Here is a 23,948-nt window from a genome sequence, read left to right as displayed (position 1 = left end):
TGTTGGGGTATAAAAACTACTACTAAGTGGATCCACTAGTCTATGCTAAAAAGCACTAAGGAATCACCTAAAAAGTATGACTTTTTCTATCCACGTTGGCTACATGGTTTATAGGGGTTGTGAGTTATCTGAACTCTCCCCCATATCGGTGCTCAATACTACTCCCAAAATATACTAGCTCATAGGTTTTTAAAAATATGACTTTTTCTGTGATTTGATAGTATTACTCAAAAATCTTGCTCTTAAAAGAGATGGTACTCTGAACTGCTCGTGAGAACTCTTTTGAAAATCGGTGTTTCCTCTATGCTTAAATAAAAAAACATTTACTCTTGAGATTACTTAGTTCCCAAATATCATTTATAAAGAAAATGAACTCAACTCTACTCTTCCTCAAACTCATATGCTCAAGTCGTAAAACAAATTTAAAAAGGTTTGCAAAAGACTTCTTAAAATAGGGTTCATGCATGCCGAATTATGGATGTAAACGACTCAATTCAAGGTTTTCAATAATCATACATAGAACTCAATATTCGGAACTCAACAACTCAAGAACTTAAGAAATTCAATGATACTACTCATTTCAAGAATGCTCAACTCAGATGGTTCATGTGGAATTATGGGCATGAACAACTCAACTCAAGGACTTTATGATACTACTTCATCTAAAGAATGCTCAAATCATAGGGTTCTTGTGGAATTATGGGCATGAACAACTCAACTCAAGGACTTTATGATACTACTTCATCTCAAGAATTCTCAACTCATAGGGTTCATGCGGAATTATGGTCATGAATAACTTAACTCAAGGACCTTCATGGGTAACATAAAATAGTCCCGTGATTAGGAATTAAATCTCAAAAGGATTAGGAACTCAATACTCAAGAATTAGAACTTGAAGATACTACTCATCCAAAGATACTCAACTTATGAAGTTCATGCGGAATTTATGGGCATGAACAATTCGACTCAAGGGTCTAAATAACAATATGGAATTCATGTATACGACTCTTCTCATTCTCATACTTACTTCCTCAAAACATAACTCAAAATCGATAGTTGATCTCAAAGGATTCACAATTGAACTCAAAAGCTTTCTTGAACTCTACGCTTAACTCTATCTTGAATTTGAATTATGAATTCAAGAGTTATGATTCATGATATGAAAGATTGCGTGATGATATTGTAGACTCATGAATACATTCTCATACTCAGTTACTCGAGTCTTGAAACAAGTTACTAGAAATTGAAGAAGACTCCTCAAAAGACTCAAAGAGACTTTCTCAAAAGACTCGAAAGAACTCTCAAGACTTGGATCTTAACACTACCTTGAATTTGAATTATAAATTTAGGTTATGATTGATGATAGGAACAATATCGTGATGATTAAATCAGTTTTAGATAGTTAATAATGAGAAACGGTTGAAAAATACCATCTGGGGAGCAAGTCCGCAACGCGTAGATGAATTTTAATATTTGGACGAAATAATTTTTGAAACAGTGGAGCCCGCATTCACTCCGCAACGCGGAGAGGATAATTTCATATTTGAGGAACAGGTCCGCGATGCGGACCTGGTACTTTGTTTCTGTTCGACTTTTTCTTACTTGTTTTTCGACCCTAATTCGTCTAGAATCGAATGGTTTCTTTCCCAATCACTTAGATTAAAATACTCAACTTATGTACATGATAATATACTCCAAACCACCCTCAATTCATTAACTTTTATCTCAAGAACTCCTCAAACCCATCCTAATTCAAGAACGGAAACAATACTTTCAAGAACTCAAATTCTTCAATGTTAAGAACGAAACTTCACTGAAAATAACATGATTGACATGTGGGTGAACAAATCCAACACTATGGAAGCTTGCATTCCTCTTAGGGATCAAACCCTTGGCAAAATCCACAACGAAACCTTAACTTTTCTCCTCTTTTCTCTTCTTGAACTCTTTTCTAAAACCCTAAGAGTAGATTAGGATTATTAAACTGAACCAAATCAGTTTATACCCATAAAACTTTACCAAAAATGAATTAAAGCTAATTGGATAAGGAAAAGACCAAAATACCCCTCATATTTTTGGGTAACTTTCCATAACTGGACAATCTAACTTCAAAAGAGCATATCTCACTCATCCAAACTCAAAACTTAGCAAACTCAGTGGTGTTGGGAAGATAATCCAAATTCCTTTCATTTGATATCTTATGGGCCACCTAAATCATCATGTACAAGTTGACCCAAAACTTAAAGGAACTTAGGAATGACTTGAATGATTTTCTCTTTAGTTCTTCTTGGAACTCAAGGTGCTACATCTAGTGACCTTAACATGTAGAAAAAATTTGAACTGCTTGATAAAAAATTACTCACTACAAAGGATGATTCAAGTCTTAGCTCAAAAAAAATTCGGGGTGTTACAACATCTCCCCCTTGGGATCGTTCTTTCTCGAATGACGGCTGGATTGAGTATGAAATGGGGTTACTCTTAATAAGGTCTGAGCCTAATGGTATGCCCTTACTATATTCAAGATTAGCCCAAATCCTAATGTTCGATTTCTATACTTCTTTATAGGGAATCTCATCCCAAGACTATTACTCTTTACCACCACATTGGGCTCATATAAAGAACCACTTAATGTTTAACAACACCACATTCTAGCTTAGTACTCTAACAACTCCATGGACTCCTACTAACCAACTCCTTCGGAACCAACTAAGGGTTCTCATTTAACTATTTCTCATAGTAAAACCTCATCCTCCTCTTTCTCCTCATTTATAACCTTATGTAGAATTATCACACCATCACTATCACGATAAGATCATTAACCTTCTCCTTCTAACATCACGCCACTACTAAAAAGATCTCTGAAAAGATATCTCCCATACTCCTTGGAACTCATTACTATGTTACTCTCAAACACTTAACTTGATTTCTCGTCTTATCATCTCCCCCTTAGGTCTAAAGCTAACACTTGAAGGCTATGGACCTATTCCACATAGAAAGCTCAATTATGCTATCTAGGCACACATGGAAAATGATAAACTTAATTAGAACCTCGTCTGATTACATACCATTTCGATACACCTCTTAATGCTCTAGTTACTCTTGTGAGTTAGCCACACTTCACTGCCCTTATCTAAAGGCTAGGGTCTCTCACTTGTACCACTCATATTTATTGCAGCTAACATCTTAATTCATCACCTACTCTTATGTCAAATTTACCAGATCAAATCTCAAGACTAGCATCATCACCCTCATGTTGCCATTCTTTTGGTCATAACACTCATCTCAAATTCAAGATTAATGTTTATTACTAAACCCGAATATCTATATGATTGCTCGCCTACTATATTATACCTCATTACTTGATCAGTTCTATAACCTTCTGAACATCATGACCCTCTCAAACTAATCATAAACCTAGCTTAGATCTATCACTTTATGAATACTATGTTCTCTTATTATTCAACACATGTACTTAGTATCCTCTAACACGATGACACATCGACATTAACTCTATTCTGGTTAACAATAAACTTTAACTTATCTTGACTAGTAACTATTCCTCTTCCTTCTATCAAGAACTTTCTACAACATTATTATTCCTTATTCTACTCATAAAGTAAAAATCTTCATTAGCAACTTACTAGGTGCATGACTATGGTAACATAGCTTGTCAAACACCTTCTCCCTTTCTTGAATTACTAAACCTCTGCATACTAACTCTGGGCTCTTTCACTACTAATGCTCATAATCTCGTAACTCATGTTACTTTTTACAGTGAAAATATTACTCAAGCTCTAAACATACTTCCTCATAAGGATCTCAACTGAAAAAAGGCTTAAGAAACAGAGTACAACCCATTTTTATCTCAAACACACGATTCATATAAAAATGGGTGCATTCTTTCGAAATTCAACACTTAACTCATTCATGTACTTCTCTCAAGCCCCTCTGAAGTCTCATGACTTCCTCAAGACTCTTGATAAGAATAACTCATCCATAAAGATTTTTGACTATACTTTTCAACCACCTTTAATATGAGAGGTAGTCGAATGAATCTGAAAATGCACGAGTATGAATAAATCTCTATGACGTAGCTCTATTGCACGATTAAGAGTATGAAAGAAGGAAAACTTTTCTTGAATGTCTGTAGTCCCTCATTTATAGAAGTGGGGCCCTCACACCCATAAATAAGATCCTAATTGACATGACTTGATAGACACCCTAGGGCACTTGAACTTGGCCCCGATACCAAGTTTTTCAAGACCCGAGCCTATACTCTGGACGTGGCCGGCACTCGAGAACCATTGCAAGTCCCCAAACAAACCCTCATCCTAGCTGACTAGAAGCGGAAGATTAACTTAAGCATACAAAAGCTTAAAACTGAATTAAATTCAATAAACTCAAATACTCAACCTTTAAAGGTCAGTACAATACACAAAATAAAAGTAAATACAGAAACTCCTCAACTTTGTTTATCTATGAAGCCTCTACTATTACAGAAGGATATCAGGACAAGACCCACGACATCTAAAAACTACTAAGTGTAAGATAAAGGTGAAGTCCTACAGAATATAATAAGGCTCACCAAAGCTGACTGGAACATCCCATGACCTCAACGAAACGCCTGTTGATGATCCCTGAATACCTGTATCTACATCATGAACCGATGCAGGACAAATGGCTCAGTACATAGAATGTACGAGCATGTAAGGGAAATTTTAAAGCATAAACATAAGCTTGAAGTAATGGAAAAGAAACAAACTTACCTCTTCCCAACTCACTCAACTCAGCTTGACTCAAAGAAACATAGGTCAACTCAACTCAGAGAAAATAGGGCTCAACTCAATGATAAGATATTAAAAACAGTGAAATAAGGCTCAACTAAATAATAAGATACTCGACTCTCTGAAATAAGGCTAAACTCAATAATAAGATACTCAATTCTAGTTACTCAACTCTGGATAAAGCAACAATAAATTATGCAATATATGAAAAGCTTTTAAAAAAGTAGATAGCAACTTAATGTATGGAAAAAGACAACATTTACTCAGATTGTATATACAAATACAATATAACTGTGTGAGAGATTCTATAACCGACAACCATCACAATGAGCTATGTGATGATACATCGTTTTGCCTCATGCTGCCAACGCCATCCTATACTTTACCAGGGTATTGAACCTACTACTAAGTGGATCCACTAGTCTATGCTAAAAAGCATTAAGGAATCATCTAAAAGTATGACCCTTTTTACCCACGTTTGCTACATGGTTTATGGGGGCTGTGAGTTATCTGAACTCTCCCTCATATCGGTGCTCAATACTACTCTCAAAATATACTAGCTCATATGTTTTTAAAAACATAACTCTTTATGTGGTTTGAGATTATTACTCAAAAATATTTCTCTTAAAAGAGATGGTACTCTAAATTGCTAATGAAAACTCTTTTGGAAATCAGAGTTTCGTCTATGCTTAAATGTAAAAACATTTACTCTTGAGATTACTTACTTCCCATATATCATTTTAAAGAAAATAAACTCAGTTCTACTCTTCCTCAAACTCATATACTCAAGTTTTAAAACAAATTTAAAAAGGTTTGCAAAAGACTTCTTAAAATAGGGTTCATACCGAATTATGGATGTGAACGACTCAATCCAAGATTTTCAATAACCATACATAGAACTCAATACTCGGAACTCAACAACTCAAGAACTTCAATGATACTACTCATTTCAAGAATGCTCAACTTAGAGGGTTCATGTGGAATTATGGGCATGAACAACTCAACTCAAGGACTTTATGATACTACTTCATCTCAAGAATGCTCAACTCATAGGGTTCATGCGAAATTATGGGCATGAACAACTCAACTTAAGGACTTTATGATACTACTTCATCTCAAGAATGCTCAACTCATAGGGTTCATACAGAATTATGGGCATGAACAACTCAACTCAAGGACCTTCATGGGTAACATATAATAGTCCCATGATAAGGAATAAAATCTCAAAAGGATTAAGAACTCAATACTCAAGACTTAGGACTTGAAGATACTACTCCTCTCAAAGATACTCAACTTATGAAGTTCATGTGGAATTTATGGGCATGAACGACTCTACTCGAGGATCTAAATAACAATATGGAATTCATGTATACGACTCTTCTCGTTCTCATGCTTACTTCCTCAAAACTTAACTCAAAATCAATAGTTGATCTCAAAGGATTCACAATTGAACTCAAACGCTTTCTTGAACTCTACTCTTAACTCTCTCTTGAATTTTAATTATGAATTCAAGAGTTATGATTCATGATATGAAAGATCTCATGATGATAATGTAGACTCACGAATACATTCTCATCATTATCATACTCACTTGCTCGAGTCTTGAAACAAGTTATCAGAAATTGTAGAAGACTTCTCAAAAGACTCAAAGGGACTTTCTCAAAAGACTCGAAAGAACTCTCAAGACTTGGCTCTTAACTCTACCTTGAATTTGAATTATGAATTTAAGGTTATGATTGATAATATGAAGGATATCGTGATGATTAAATGAGTTTTAGATAGTTAATAATGAGAAATAGTTGAAAAACACTATCTCGGGAGCAAGTCTGTGACGCGGAGATGAATTATAATATTTGGTCAAAATAATTTTTGAAACAGTGGTGTCCGTGTTCTCTCCGTGACGCAGAGAGGAAAATTTCACATTTGAGGAATAGGTCCACGACGCGGACCTGGTACTTTCTTTCTGTCTGACTTTTTCTTACTCGTTTTTCGATCCTAATTCGCCTAGAATAGAATGGTTTCTTTCCCAATCTCTTAGATTCGAATACTCAACAAATGTACATGATAATCTACTCCAAACCACCCTCAATTCACTAACTTTTATTTCAAGAACTCATCAAACCCATCCTAATTCAAGAACGGAAACAATACTTTCAAGAACTCAAATTCTTCAACTTCAAGAACGAAACTTCGCTGAAAATAACACGATTGACGTGTGAGTGAATAAACCCAACACTATGGAAGCTTACATACCTCTTAGGGATTAAACCCTTGGCGATATCCACAACGAAACTTCAAGAACTTGACAAAACCTTGACTTTTCTCCTCCTTTCTTTTCTTGAACTCTTTTCTAAAACCCTAAGCGTAGATTAGGATTATAAAACTGAACCAAATCAGTTTAGACCCTTAAAACCTTACTAAAAATGAATTAAATCTGATTGGGTAAGGAAAAGACCAAAATACCCCTCATATTTTTGGGTAACTTTCCATAACTAGACACCCTGACTTCAAAAGGGCATATCTCACTCATCCGAATTTGAAACTTAGTAAACTCAGTGGCGTTTGAAAGATAATACAAAGACTTTTCATTTGATATATTATGGGCACCTAACTTGTAACATCCTGCCTTAGAAAGAAACTAGAAATAAAAAGAAACCATTTTTGGAAAGATCAAATTTGGAATGTTTGGCAAGTTGTGCTAAATATAAGTTTTGGGTCAACTTCAAACGACCATAACTCTCAGTACATGATGAGTTAGTGTACTATAAGACATCAAATGAAAGGTCTTTGAATTATGTTTCCAACGCCACTAAGTTTGCTAATTTTCGAGCTCGTATAAGGGAGATAATCCCGTTTGAAGTTGGGTTGTCTAGATAAGGAAAGTTAACCGAATTTTAAAAGGGTATTTTTGTCTTTTCAATACCCAATTGGGTTAATTCATTTTTAGTGAATTAATTAGGGTCTAAACTGATTTGATTCAGTTTACACCTTACAAAATTACGTTAGGGCTTTGAGAGAAGAAAATAGAGGAGAAAAGAGAAGAAAAGCGAAAGTTTATCGTTTTTGAAGTTTCGCTTCTGGATTTCGCCAAGGGTTAATCCCTAGGAGGTTATGTGAGATCACATAGCGTTGGGTTCGTTCACCCACGTGCCAATAATGATTTATAGCGTATTTACGTTCTTGAAAGTAGAGTAATTGAGATCTTGATGGATTTTGTTGAAGTTTCTATTGGGTTCTTGATTGTTGAGTTGTTGAGGAGTTCTTGGATTATTTTCATGAGATTTGAGGTTGCTCTTGAGTGGATTCTTGTATACTTTGGTTGGGTATTCGAATCTAAGTAATTGGGGGAGGAACCAATCGAATCTAGATGAATTAGGGTCAAAAAACGAATAATGAAATTCATCAAAAATTTGGGTGATGGGGGGTGGGGTGTCGTGCCACTCAAAGCGCCCCACAGCAGGTTCTGTAGTTTGGGCTCTGGGGCGCCGCGCCACTCAGAGTGCCCCAACCCAGGTTCTGTAGTTTTGGGTCTGGCGTCCGACGCCACTCAGTACTCCAGGGTCGCCAGGTCCCCTACCCTTTCCCACTTCTTTCCGTTTGAGTTCCCTTGAAACATACCTATGTTTTCCAGTAGATTTCTACACTCTAAGGTATGACTAAACATCATGATATCATCCATAAACATGAATTATAACCTTGAATTCATAAATTCAAATTCAAGGAAAGTTAAGAGCCAAGTCTAGAGAGTTCCTAGAGTCTTTTCAAAAGTCTTTTACAAATTCTTTAAACTTGTTTTCAAACTTGAGTTTCGAGTTGAGTAAAGAGTAAAAAGTGAAGTTCATTTCTTCAAAAAAAGTATATGGGGACTATATATTCTCAAAGAGTAAATGTTTTCACATTTAAACAAGAAAGGAAACACTGATTTCCAATAGAGCATTTGAGCTAGTTTTTCAGTAAAGAGTAAATGTTTTCATAATTAAGCAAGAGAGGAAACATTGATTTCCTAGAGAGCCTTTGGGCTGGTTTTTGAGTAATTATCTCAAACCACATAAAGAGTTATGTTTTTAAACATATGAGCTAGTTATATTTTGGGAGTAGTATTGAGCACAGATATGGGAGAGAGTTCAAACAACTCAGAACCCCCATAAACCATGTAGCCATCACGAATAGAAAAGGGTCATACTTTTTAGATGATTCCTTAGTGATTTTTATCATAGACTAGTGGATCCAATTAGTAGTTAGGTTCTATACCACCGGCAAGGTATATGACTTCCATGGCAGCGTGAGGCAAACATTATATCATCACATTGCTCTTAAGTGATGGTTGTCAATTAGAGAAACTCCCACAGAAGTATTTTGTATTCTTATATACACAGAGTTAATTGTATTTGTATATACAAATAGAGTTTATATTGTATCTTTGCATACAAACTGAGTTACTATTGTATTTCTCAATACATAAAGTTGTTATTCATGTTTTAAAAGCTTTTCTTTATATTGCATTCATACTATTGATTTATATTGAAATAAGTTAAGTTGAGTTGAGTTGAGCCCATGTATGTTCTTTCAGTTCCTTTCAAGCTTATGTCTTGTTTTAGATTTCCCCTTGCATGCTCGTACAGTCAATGTATCGATGCCAGTTGGACTGGATCTTTTATGATGCGGATACAGGTAATCAGGATCAGCATCCAGCGCATCGTTGATTCTAGTTGAGCTTCAGACTTGTTCGTGAGCCTCCTTGCTTCCAGAGGATCCCTTTTATTGTTTTATTAGTTAGTTCATTAGGATGTCGTGAGTCTTGTCTTGACGTCCATCTCAGTGGTTAGAGGCTTCATAGACAGCTGATGTTAGTTCATGAGTCTTTTACATTTCCTTTTCAGTTATGTTGAGACTTGAGTTGCCATTTTGGCCAGTTGAATGTTGATCTTTAAAACATTCTAAGTTATTTATTAAGACAGTTTAGTTATGATTGTATTTCAATACTTTCCTTTATCATGAGTAAGTCTTCCGCTAAGAGTTAAGTCAGGCCAAGGGTTCGCTTGAGGCCAACAATTATTCTCGAGTGTCAGTCCCGCCCAGGGTGTAGGCTCGGGGAGTGACATAACTCATCCTGTACTGAAAGTTATGGTCGTTTGAATTTGACCCAAAACTTAAAGGAACTTAAGAATGACTTGAATGATTTTCTCTTTAGCTCTTCTTGGAACTCAAGGTGCTACATCTAGTGACCTTAAAACTTAGGAAAAATTTAAATTTCTTGGTAAAAACTTACTCACTACGAAGGATGGTTCAAGTCTTAGCTCAATAATTTTCCGGAGTATTACAAGAAATTACGTAAATCCCCTCTCAGATACATCTCATATTCCCTCTTGGATACATCATCATGCCTTCTCATATACATCTTTATCCCCTCTCGGATACATCCCTCTCCTCTCGGATACTTCTCTGTCCCCTCTTGGATATATCCCTGCATTAACAAATGTATCATTTACAGTGTATCGGACAACCAAGAAATGTATCCAGAAGCAATGGAAAATTCAAGATTTTTATAATAAGAAATACTTCTGGAATATGATGTAATTAGCCCATATAAATTAATGAGATTTCTATAAAATGCTTGAAATATATATTACATTGCGAAGGAAAATAAGAGGGACAGTAAGATTCTCAGAGGTACTATTCCTCCTACACTATATATATATATATATATATAGCGGGATTTGGTGAACAAACTTGTGGGTTCATCAAACGAAGTAAATTTTTGTATAGGAATTTTATAAATGACTACAGTTTGGGCTTTATTAATAGTTTGTAGTTATAGTTTATACATTTATCTGTTGTAGCAAGAGATGTTAAGCGATAGTATATGTATAGGCGCATTTAGATTGTATTAATGAATACAGTGAATATATATAAAAATACAAACAATAAAAGATTACAAAGGATGGTATGGAATTGTATTTCGTCACTCACTCACTCTAAATTCACTTGTCTCATTTCCTCCACTTTATTAATCATTACCGGTACTTAATTATTCTTAATACACTAAAGGCAAATACTTAAATACATACAATTTTATTGAATACAATCATGATAGGTTGTATGCATTCACTTAATTATTCTTAGTACACTAAAGGCAAATACTTAAATACAAGGGTGAAACACAATGGTGTATACAAGGGTACAAATAACAATGAATACATTGTACAATCAAGATGAAAGTACCAAAATATAGTGATTATCGAAAAATTCTTCCTTCAGAATATACATAAATACAAGCGAAATGTAAAATATACAACATATCTGCAAAACATTTCCGAGGTACAAAATCAAGGCGAAAATACAGAAATACATAGATTTATCATAAAAATCCCTCCTTCAAAAGATACAGTAATATAGTCGAAAACAAACAATTCATAGAGAGGCGATTAATTATATTTTCTAAAAAGTAAGAATAAATATAGTAGAAAATATATATATATGGAAACTTTAATTTGGATTCATTTATTTTAAAAAATAATCTATAATTCTAGGAGAAGAGAAGAAATATTATAAAATAGGATAAATTTAGAAAGAAATCCGACTCAAAATGACCAGATTAATTGTATTTTCTAAATAATATAAGAATAAATTAAACATATATATATAAATTACATTGACTAGATTTTTTTAATTCAGATGATACTTGACTAAAAATTGGCTTTCTAAGTAAATTAGGTAACTAAATACCCAAATAGATTCTTTCAACACTCTCCCAACTAATAATTCCATCTGATTACTAAAGCCGACACTGTCTGATCCATCTCGCTGGTAATCATTACTGAAGACGACTTTCACGAGAAAGCTTACCATTGAATTTGTTGTTACAAACTGAAAACTACATTGATATTGAGTCGAATGTTAGCATAGAGATAACCACACTTAATAAAGATGTACTACCATATGAGATGAAGAAAAATTGTTTAGTCTAACTCCAGTGCCGACAAAGAGCACTCTAGAGATGGAGATGTCATCGTCTGCATCTCTAGAGTACCCTTTATCAGCACGTATGTTTAATTGAAAATGTTTTCTTCATCTAGTAGTATGTCTTTATTTGGTGTAGGGGTCTCTATGCTAAACTTCAACTCAAGATCGATGTAGATTTCGTACTATAACATCAAATCCGACAGTAAAGAGTCATCCAGAAAATCATCGTTAATAGTGATTACCGATGGAATGGATAATACAATGGCTGCTTGAATCATTGAATGGAGTTATTAGTTGGGAAAGTGTTGAAAGAGTCTATTTGGGTATTTAGTTTACATGATTTTGAAAGGTCCTTGTAGACAATAAAATCCGCGTCGAGAAAACAATAATCAAGAACGAAAAAATTATGCAACAATCATTTAATTGATTTAAAGTGCGAGTATTACAATCTCTATGATTCCTCTGAATTCGCCTTTTCAAATATAAATTTAAGGGCTCTTGAGCTTGATCTTGAATTTGACTTTAACTTGAACTTCATCTTGATCTTGATCTTGATCTTGATCTTGATCTTGATCTTGATCTTGATCTTGAACTTGAACTTGAACTTTATCTTGATCTTGGCTTCTAGTTGAATTCAAGGGTTTCGAGCTTGATTTTTAATCCGGCGGTCTTGATCTTGACCGTTCTTGAACTTGAACTTTATCTTGATCTTGACTTCTAGTTGAATCCAAGGGCTTTGAGCTTAATCTTGAATCCGGCGGTCTTGATCTTGATCGTTCTTGAACTTTATCTTGATCTTGACTTCTAGTTGAATCCAAGGGCTTTGAGCTTGATCTTGAATCCGGCGGTCTTGATCTTGATCGTTCTTGAACTTTATCTTGATCTTGACTTCAAGTTGAATCCAAGGGCTTCGAGCTTGATCTTGAATCCAACGGTCTTGATCTTGATCGCTCTTGAACTTGAACTTTATCTTGATCTTGACTTCTAGTTGAATCTAAGGGCTTCGAGCTTGATCTTGAATTCGACGATCTTGATCTTGATCGTTCTTGAACTTGAACTTTTTCTTGATCTTGACTTCTAGTTGAATCCAAGGGCTTCGAACTTGATCTTGAATTCGACGGTCTTGATCTTGATCGTTCTTGAACTTGAACTTTATCTTGAACTTGAATGCTTGAATTCTTCAACTCTTAAACTTGAACACTTAAATTCTTGAATTATTGAATTCTTAAACTTGTAGAGAAATTTGTGACTTTTGATCCACGAGCTTTCTCTAGCTTCTTGTTTAGAATTCTTGGTTCTCTTTTCTGAATTATGAGGACCCCTATTTATAGTTTTAAAATAGAAGAGTTGTGATTGGAAGAGGACTCCCTTCGGCCAATCAGATTTAAGTGACATGGCATATGGGCTTTATGGAGAAGGCTTTAATTAAATCTATATTTATTAGATTTAAATAATTGATTCAATTATATTAATCCATAATATTTATTTGAACTAATATATCATAAATTTAATATAATCCAAATCATTTTATAAATTTATATTTAATAAATTTTAAATGACTACAGTCTTATTTATAGTAAAGTATCACATCAACTAAAAGATCTAGTCAATGTTATTTGCTTTCTTTCCATTATTAGGTGTCTTTATTATTTATCTTAAAAGATCTAGTCAATGCTAAATTAATCTTATTTTATAATTTTTCTTTTCTCTTCTCGTATAATTATAGATTCTCTTAAAAGAAAATAATCTAAATTATAGAAACATGCGCAATGCAATTTATTTTCCTTCCTTTATTAAGTAAATATATATATTCTACTTAATTTATTCTTAGTTTATAGAAAATACAATTAATCTGGTCACTTGAATTGGATTTTTTACTAAATTTTATTTTATAATTTTTCGTGTCTTATCCTAGAATCAATAGATTAGTTTTTTTTAAATCTAAATTAAAAACATCTAGTCAATACAATTTATTTTCTTTTCATTATTAAGTACACTCTTCGTCCACTTTTAATTGTCATGTTGAATTTTTTGAAAGTTGATTTGACTAATTTTCAAAGTTAAATTAGATTACATTAATTCGATATTTTAAATAAAAAATTTAAATATTCAGAAACTATACGAAAAGTACTATAAATTGTAATTTTTTACATATCAATATGATGAAAAAATATATCGTAAAATGTTAGTCAAATTTCTTATAATTTGACTCTAAAAAAAGAAACCATGGCAATTAAAAGTAGACGGATATAGTATATATAAAACTATTTTTACACATTCATCTTTAGATTAAAATAACAAAAATAAGTTAAAAGGTTAAATCCAAATAGGTCTATTATTCCAAACTCCCTCGAATTTCCAGCGGGTCTAAAAAATAATTTTCAAAAGTTGAGGTGGTCCTAAATCGTGTGATCCCTTCTATAAATGAACTCATTGATTCAAGTATATATGTTTTCTATATTGCACTTCCTCCATGAGTATTAAATCTAGGGTTTAATTTCTCAATCTAATTGTTCAAGTTAGGGGTGTACAAAATCGAACCGAAAACTAAATTAAACCGCAAATTGAGTCAAACAGAAAAAAAAATCCCACTAGTGGTTTAGTATTGGAAAAAAAAACCCGACTATATTTGGGTTGGTTTGGTTTTAACTAAAAATAATCAACCCAAGACCAAACAACCTGACATTATAGATATAATTTTAAAATTTTATTTTATACATAAAAATATTTACTTTGATATCATTTTTAAATATTTCTTATGATTTTTCCTAGTTTTTATCTTTTCATATATTATTTTAAGTTTGAAACATAGAATTCTAAATGGTCCAATAAATATTATAGTCCACAGATGTTGGTAATTATAATAAAGCTTAAATCAAATCAAATTAATAATAATGCAAAAAGAAAATCAATTAAACACTAAGACAATAGTATTGAATAATTGTTCTTTAGTTTTACATTGGTTTAGACAATTAAAATACATAATTTAATTTTAATTTCCTTTAATATTTAGTCATGTAACTAATACTTATTAAACTTATTTTAGCATGATTTAGTACTTTCAAATTATGATCATTTTCATTATGACTTGTTAATTTGCAATATTTGTTTTACGTGATTTCATCATTATTATTTTTGTTGGATATTTAGTTTCATTAATCATATCATATTTTGTGTTATTATTTTAAGAAACACCTTAAATAGTAGTATTTTGGTAGGACTAAAGAAAATATTTGAAGTACAAGTAAATTATATGCTTGTATAAATACTTTACCGGAAAAACCTGAGGTTGAAAAATCCAAGTTTTATTGGTTTGGTTTGGTTTATAAATTTAAAAATCTGACACAAATAGTTTGATTTGATATTTGAAAAGCCCGAACCAACCCGACCATGTACACCCCTAGTTCAAGTGATCATGAATAGAGATTAATTGGAAAAAACGGTTATCTATATTGCTTTTATAAATCATTGCATAACATGTGTCTATTACATAAAATTATTTACTTCACCATCGATAATTAATGTCTCAATTGTGCCCAATGCTCCTTTTGGCGTTATTTTTCGTTAAGTTTAGAGTTGAGTTTACCCTCTTTCATCCTCTTTCGAAACCCTCTGTTTTCTTGGTCACTAAGGCTTCGGTAGATACCAAAAAGTAACCACATGATTGGATTTAATGTAGGTAGGGTTTTATTGAGTTTTCATATGGTAATTAAAGATATGACATTTGAACTTAACTCAATCTCAAAAACTAGTTCATTTCATTCTCCAATCAACATGGACTCTAACACCCCCTTCACGCTCAAGCTCAACTAAAGCACATACAAGGAGTCCAAACTAGGATGAATCTGCATGTGATAGCATGTAAAGACATGATTTCTAGGTTTAACTTAATCCTAAAAGCTACTTCAAGAAGGAATGATTGTTCAAGTTCATATGAGCAGACCACTAGCTAGTTCGTCCCCAATCAATATTGGACTCTTAACACATATTTTTTTATCCTAACTACTTTGGGAATTGAGACATAATTCATAGTTTTAAATAGTTTCTCCCAGTGTTTACTGAAATTTTGTGGAGACCTTTGATTTTTGAACCGTTAGGCCCTTCTTTCTGTTTGAGGCAATTGACAGGGTGGACATACAATAGGTTTTGCTTCTGCAAAGATATCAGTGTGGTTGAGTTTGATGGTGCTAATTTGAGAGTGAAGTTACACCAAGTATTAATTATTTGTCAACATTCATTCACCATGTTTTCTTTTCACCATCTTATTTAAACACTGTCATTTGAGTAAATATTTTTTCTTGTAAGAAATATAGTCATTAAATATGTTCTTCATGGACTAAACATCATATAGATTTAGCATGGTCTGAATATTTTAATCTATCAACCAAACAGACTAGCTAGTCACGATTACTAATTTAGTTTTCCATTCATAGAAAAAACTTCAATACTTACAAGTTAATTTATTTATGGAGAAATATACAAGTGTTAGCTTTGTTTTCAATACTGACTAACAAGGAAAGTGATTAAAGCACAACCCTAAACCTTTGTCGAAAAAATGACACAATTTTTATCACCTACTCAATCAATCACAAAATATGTATTTTAAAAAAAAAAAAAAAGTCAAAGCATCTTCACTACACAAACAAGAACCAATTTTAGTGCAAAATCAAGAACCCCACAAGTTTAAAAGAGAGAGAAAGATAAAAAATTGTTGTTCATCCTGAATTCCTATGACACTTAGAACAAAAATTTTGAAGAACTTGAGAAGAAACGACAAAGTTTAAAGAGTATTTCAAAACTAGAAAATTAAAACCAATAGAGAAAATTGAATCAGAAACAGATTAGAAACAATATACAAAATATTTTTCTTAAAGAAGAAAATCGAGTCCACTGAATGTACAATGTCCCCTTAAGGAAATTATTTCCCCCAAGTACCCTAGGTTAATGGAATATATCTTCCCAGGATAGAACAATCTTACTCACCGGTGTATCGGTACCTAAAACCACGGTGTCAGCGAACCACTCAACGGTAGTAAAGTACACTTAAAATACTAAATTTACTAGTAGTAGAAGAAGTCCAGAAAATTGGTTCTCTTAAAATGAGAGGAAATCCCTCTATTTATAGACAATAAAGGGTAGTGTGAAATAGTGTTTATTGTGCCTTATCGAAAATGTCATAATCTTTTGGAAAGGTCACAACTTTTTATAAAAGTTACAACTCTTCATAAAAGTCACAAATTTTCATAAAAATCACAACTCTTCATAAAAGTCGTAACTCTTCATTTTCCATTCACACCTTTTAAAACCCAACAATCCCCCACATGAATGGGAAATGACTCCAAGACAAAGAAACGTACAAGTGTGTACACTTTACAAGCAAGAATTAATTGCATATAGATAAGTAGGTTTCCCTTTGAACTTTCCGTAGTGAACATATGTCGGATATACTTGATCAATCGGTAGACTTGATATCTTTGAACCGTCAAGCTTTGGTGTATACCTAGACAACCATATGTCACACAATCAAAATTTAACATTTATGATTCTTACGGTTGTGTTCGTTTCAGCCATGAACACCTCCTGGTTTCATGAGTGTATAGAGAATAGGCTTTTTATAATGATTCTCTTTGAAGCGGCTTCCACTTCACACTCATATAGGTGATTTCTAGTACATGTTATCGCGTAGATACACTATTTGGTCAAATCTGTCAAACTTAGCAAATCATTAAAATCTTTAAGCTTTATTAACTCATTAACAAGCCTTAATATTTTATCCTTGTTCCTGAGCATTGTCTCCATCATGAGAATGGATTGAGTTGGTTGACAATGCCGAACCGTCAGTCACAACTTTGTTTTCTCCTTGAACCTAGCTCTTGGGATCTCCAGTCTGCTAGGTAGAGTTGCTGCCATGAGGACTTGTCCTAAGCCATAAACTCATTCCCTTAGATGATATTTCAACTCTCTCTCTCTAATTAGACCTTTTGTAAGTGGATCCAACATATTATCCTTTGACTTTACATAGTCAATTGTGATAATTTCACTAGAGAGTAATTTTCTAACGGTATTATGTTTACGTCTTATATGACGAGACTTTCTATTATACATCATGCTTTATGCCCTACCTATTGCATCTTGACTGTCAAAGTGTATGCATATTGATGCTAAATATTTGGGCCAAAAGAGAATATCTATAAAGAAATTTTGGAGTCTTTCAACTTATTCACCGGCCTTATCTAGAGCGACAAGCTCAAAGATCATTGTAGAGCTAGCGATACATGTCTATTTGGAAGATTTTCAAGCCTTCTCCCCACCAAGAGTAAATACATATCCACTCGTGGATTTTACTTCATTTGATTCGGTGATTCAATTTGCATCACTATATTGTTTCAATACTGTTGGATATTTGTAATAATGCAAGACATAGTTTTGAGTATGTTTTAAATACCCCAAAACTCTTTTCATTGTCATTCAATGAGTTCGATTGAGATTACTTGTGAACCGACTCAATTTAATAATAGTATATGTTATATCTGATCATGTACATTTCCTGATATACATCGTACTTCTCAATACTCTGGCATAATCCAATTTTGAGTCACTTCTGCCTTCATTCTCTTGAAGTACAAAGTTCACATTTATTGGAGTTTTGACAATATCAAAATCTAAATATTTTAACTAGTCAAGTAGCTTTTCAATGTAATGAGATTGTGGCAATGCTAAACATTATGGAGTTCTAAAGAATTCTTATACCTAAGATTGCATCAGCAACTCCAAGAGCTCTCATATCAAATTTTCTTTCTAGCATATGTTTAGTAGCATTTATGTCATTAGTGTCTCTACTGATGATCAACATGTCACCAATATACAAACAAACAATGACCTTGTGATTTTAATGTAAACACATTTATCATTTCCATCATTCTTAAATCCATTTGCAAACATGGTTTGGTCAAATTTCTTATGTCACTGTTTGGGTGCTTGTTTTAGTCCATAAAGTGACTTAACATGTTCGCACACTTTCTCTTCTTTATCGGGAACCACAAAATCCTCGGGTTGTTCCATGTAAATATCTTCCTCCAATTCTCCATTTAACAAAGTTATTTTCACATTCATTTGGAGGTCATATACCGCAGTAATGCAATTAGCATCCAAATGAATGTAATTCTAGTTACTAGCGAGTATGTATCGAAAAAATCAAGACCTTTTTTTTTGTCTAAAGCTTTGACAAAAAGTCTTGCTTTGTATTTGTCAACAGTTCCATCGACTTTCATTTTCCTTCTGAAGATTCACTTTGAACCCAAAGGTTTATTTCCTTGAGGAAGATCAATCAACTTTCAATATGATTGTTCAAGATTGAATCAATCTCACTATTGATACCATCTTTCCAAGAGGATGAGTCCACAGAAAACATAGGAAATGTTACAAAATCAGATCTGAAGGAAGTAGATGTCCTTTGACATTTACTATGCCTATAAATCTCTTTATTAAGTACATTCTCTTTTTGTTCTTTCCAAGGTCTTTTAGGCCCTTCTCTAGACTACTCAAGTCTAATTTACAGTCCACAGTCTTAGGTCCTATTTAAATCCTTTTAGGAATAGAAAGTTGGACTTTGACTTGACACCCTTACACTTTGAAATATTTCAAGTTGAATTTCTTTCATTTTAATTTCTCATATGGAATAGATTGTGTCCTGAACAAACAAAACTTTTTATTCCTTTCTTTTTGAAAAGACAAACCTTTTTTGTTGTTCCCTTTTGCTGTAAGAATAGTTTCTCCACGCAAGTTTTGTGGTAAACCTAAACATATAAGTAATGTTGCCATCATTTCCTTCAAAGTTCATTTTTTTCATTTTGCAATTCCATTAGATTGAGGTGAATAGGGAATTTCCAAACATATTTATGCAAAAGGAGACTTATATTCTCCATCCCTATCACTTTTTATCTTTTTCCCAACTGATTTTCAACTTCAATATTATATTGCCTTAACCTTTCTATTGTTTCATCCTTCCCATTCACCAAATAGACATAACCATAACTAATGCAATTGTCGATAAAAGTTATGAGATATTTTTTTTCCACCACGAGATGGTGTTGACTTCATATAAAAAATGTTAGTGTAAATCAACTCTAAGGGATTAGAATTCCTTTCAACAAATTTATAAGAATGCTTAGCATACTTAGATTCAACACAAACTTGACATTTTTTATTTATTGCACTCAAAGTTAGACAATACTTTTAAGTTGATCACTTTTCCTTGCAAGGTTTTGTAATTGACATGTCTCAAGTGTTCATATCACAAACAATTTGACTCAAGCAAGTAAGAACAAACAAAATATTGAGTTTGAAAAGCTCTTTGTGAGATAGGTTTGTCTCACAAATATTTTGTTCCTACTTCCTATAATTTTGAGTGATACAAACATTGTTTAGAGTCAGCACCTTGTCAAGTGTCTTTTTTAGAAGGACATTTCCATAACTTTCAATTTGATTGTTATAGAACTATCCATGAACATACACTACTAAAAAATTGCCAGAAAGAGACGAAAAAAAGCAACGGACTGCGTTGCTTTTTTGGCCAAAAGCGACGCAGTCAATCTCGTCGTTTTTTGGCTCGATGCTTTTCAAAAGCGACGGACTGCGTCGCAAAAAAGCGACGAATATCGTCGCTTTTTTTTTAAAAAAAAATTATTATTATTTTACAAATGCGACGCCGTCCGTCGCTTTTTTTATTTTTTTATATCATTTAATCTTTAAAAAGAGACGAAGTCCATCGCTTTTCTTAATTTTTAATTTTTTTAGAATCTTGAAAAGCGACGGACTAAAGGACCCCGTCCGTCGCTTTTCTGGATTTTTCAAAAAATAAAACCCAAAAAAGCGACGAACAAAACCACCCTGTCCGTCGCTTTTCCTGCAATTTTTTTGACAGCAAAAACTACAAGTTTTTGTTGCCCACTTGCAAAAGCAATTCAATTCAACCCAATCAATCCCTAAACATTATAAAGAAGCTACACAAAATATAAAACAACAAACTTAAATTAACATTCAAAAATATCTAAATCACAATTTAAAGACTTATAAAGACTTTCAAAATTCGTTTCAAGATTTCAAGTAATTCAAACTTCAAATTAAGTTCAAATTATGTTCAAGCTTAATTAAATAGTTCATAAAGACTATATTTTATCAACATTTCTAAAGTTCAACCTAATAATTAGTTCATAAATTCTATAAATCAAGATTCCTAAAGTTCACAATCAAAAGTTTGAAATCCTACAATAATTCAAGATTCCTAAAGTTCACAACTTAAAGTTCTAAAATACCACAATAATTCAAGGTTTGTAAAGTTCACAACCTAAAGTTCTAAAATCCCACAACAATTCAAGATTTCTAAAGTTCACAATCTAAAGTTAAAATCCTACAATAATTCAAGATTTCTAAAGTTCACAACTTAAAGTTCTAAAATCCCACAATAATTCAAGATTTCTAAAGTTCACACCAGTTCTAAAATACTAAAATAATTCAAGATTTCTAAAGTTCTAAAATCCTACAAAAATTCAAGTTCTCTAAAGGTCACAACTTAAAGTTCTAAAATCCTACAAAAATTAAAGTTTTCTAAAATTCATAACTTAACGTTCTAATATTCTACAATAATTCAAGATTTCTAAGGTTTCACACCCTAAAGTTCTAAAATCTTACAAAAAATCAAGTTCTCTAAAGTTCACAACTTAAAGTTCTAAAATCCTACAATAATTCAAGATTTCTAACGCTCACAATCTTATAAAGTTCTAAAATCCTACAATAATTCATGTTCTCTAAAGTTCACAACTTAAAGTTTTAAAGTCCCACAATCATTCAAGATTTCTAAAGTTCTAAAATCCTATAATAATTCAAGATTTCCAAAGTCTACAACCTAATTAAAGTTCTAAAATCCTACAAAAATTCAAGTTCATATCTAATTTCTAGAATTTCTAAGTTCAAGAATATAATTCAAGTAACCCAATTTTCAACAACAATATAATATATAAGCACAAATACAATGACAAATTGGAAAATTCAACTAATCTCTAACTTCTAACTTCTAACTTCTAATTATTTGTTAGCTCTAACTTCTAATACTTAATTTACAATCATATTTAAAAATCCTCAATTCAAAAGAAAACTAATCCTAAAATCTAAAATCTTCAATTCTCTCCCTAACTAACAATAATCAAATGTACAAATTAACAATTGAATAACACAATTCTTCAAACTAAAAAAATATACAAACTAAGAAATCAAATATAATTACTAGAATTGAAAAAAAAAACTAAAATTAAACTCTAAATTTAAGTTCTCAAAAGTTCACAACTTAAAGTTCTAAAATTCTACAATAATTCAAGATTTCTAAAGTTTACAACCTAAGTTCTAAAATCCTACAATCATTCAAGATTTCTAATGTTCACAATCTAAAGTTCTAAAATCCTACAAAAATTCAAGTTCATATCTAATTTCTAAAATTAATTCTATATAAACTTCAAATTCAAAAATTTCTAAGTTCAAGAATTCAAGTAACCTAATTTCAACTTTCATATAACACATATCCAATATTTTTCTAACTTTAAACTAATCTAACTTTCATGTACAATCTAATATTTTTCTAACTTCAACTTTCAAAAAAAAAAAAAAATCAAGAACTTCTAAATTAAAAATTCAACTAATCTAATTTCGACTTTCATATACAAATATTTTTCTAACTTCAAAGTAATCTAACTTTCATATACAATTCAATGTTTTTCTAACTTCAACCGTCAAACATACAAAATTCAAGAATTTCAAAGTTGGAAAATGTAACTAATCTAACTTCTAACTTCTAACTTCTAATTATTTGTTCGTTCTAACTTCTAATACTCAATTCACAATCATATTTAAAAAAAAAAAACCAATTTAGAAGAAAACCCATAAAATCAAAAGTCTTCAGTTCTCTCCTAACTAACAATAATCAACTATACAAGTTAGCAATTGACTAACATAATTCATCAAACTAAAACAATATACTAATTTATAACAAATCAAATATTACTAGAGTTGAAAAAAATTAAAATTAAATCCTAACCTTAACAAGTTAAGGAAAAGAGGCAGTGAGGACGATGGGTGGCGGCGCCGACGGGACTAATGCTCAAGGAGAGAAGGGCGAAGGCGGTGTGGGGTGGCGGCGCAACAACTTGGTTTTAGAGAGAAGGGAGAGAAGAGAGAAGAGAGAGAAAGAAAGATGGGAAAATGGGGGGAAAACCCGTTTTTGGTTCAACTTAATTTAAAAAAAGCGACGGACAACGTCTCTTTGTCCTTCGCTTTTTTAAAAATATTTGACCAAAATTTTGACTAAAAAGCGACGGACTAAGAGACGATGTCCGTCGCATTTTTAAAATGTTTGACTAGATATTTTGACCAAAAAGCGACGTACTAAGAGATGCCGTCCGTCACTTTTTGTAAAATAATTTTAAAAATAATTATTTTTATTAAAAAGCGATGGACGGCATCTCTTAGTCCGTCGCTTTTTCTTTCGTCGTTTTTTAGCAGTTTTTTAATTGTGATAGTTTCATCGGGTCCAATAAAGGCAATATAATCTAAATAATTCTTTTACAAAACATGACAAATGATTGTTCACCAATATTCATGTCTATACAAATAGTTATGTTTAATAGACATATCTTTTCATGAAAAATCATAACAATTTAAGTGATACTCTTTCATAAAAGAACACAATTATTTTGAACAAGTGTGTGTGTGTATATATATATATAATTTGGTAGTTTCATACTAGTCATACCATATACTAGTAAAAGAGAAACTCAACGACCACAATATATACTCCAAGAATTTTGTGGGTCTAACATAATACAAAAGTATCATTGAATTTCATATGCACAGTGTCCTCTTAATAAAATTATTCCCCTCAAGTACCCGAGGTTAATGGAATATATCCTCCCAGGATAGAACGATCTTACTCACCGGTGTATCGGTACCTAAAACCATGGTGTCAATGAACCACTCAACGGTAGTAAAGTACACTTAAAATACTAGATTTAATAGTATGTAACATATCGCTTTAGAAATAGCTAAATTTAGAAAGAACTAATTTGAAAAGAGCCAATTTTAGAATTTTGCAAGTTATGCTTGAGTTGTGAGTTTTGGGTCAACTTCAAACGGAATAACTTTCAATACAGGATG

Source organism: Solanum stenotomum, chromosome 8 (assembly GCF_019186545.1).
Source record: "Solanum stenotomum isolate F172 chromosome 8, ASM1918654v1, whole genome shotgun sequence".
Classification (NCBI taxonomy): domain Eukaryota; kingdom Viridiplantae; phylum Streptophyta; class Magnoliopsida; order Solanales; family Solanaceae; genus Solanum; species Solanum stenotomum.
Note: the sequence above shows the minus strand (reverse complement) of the source record.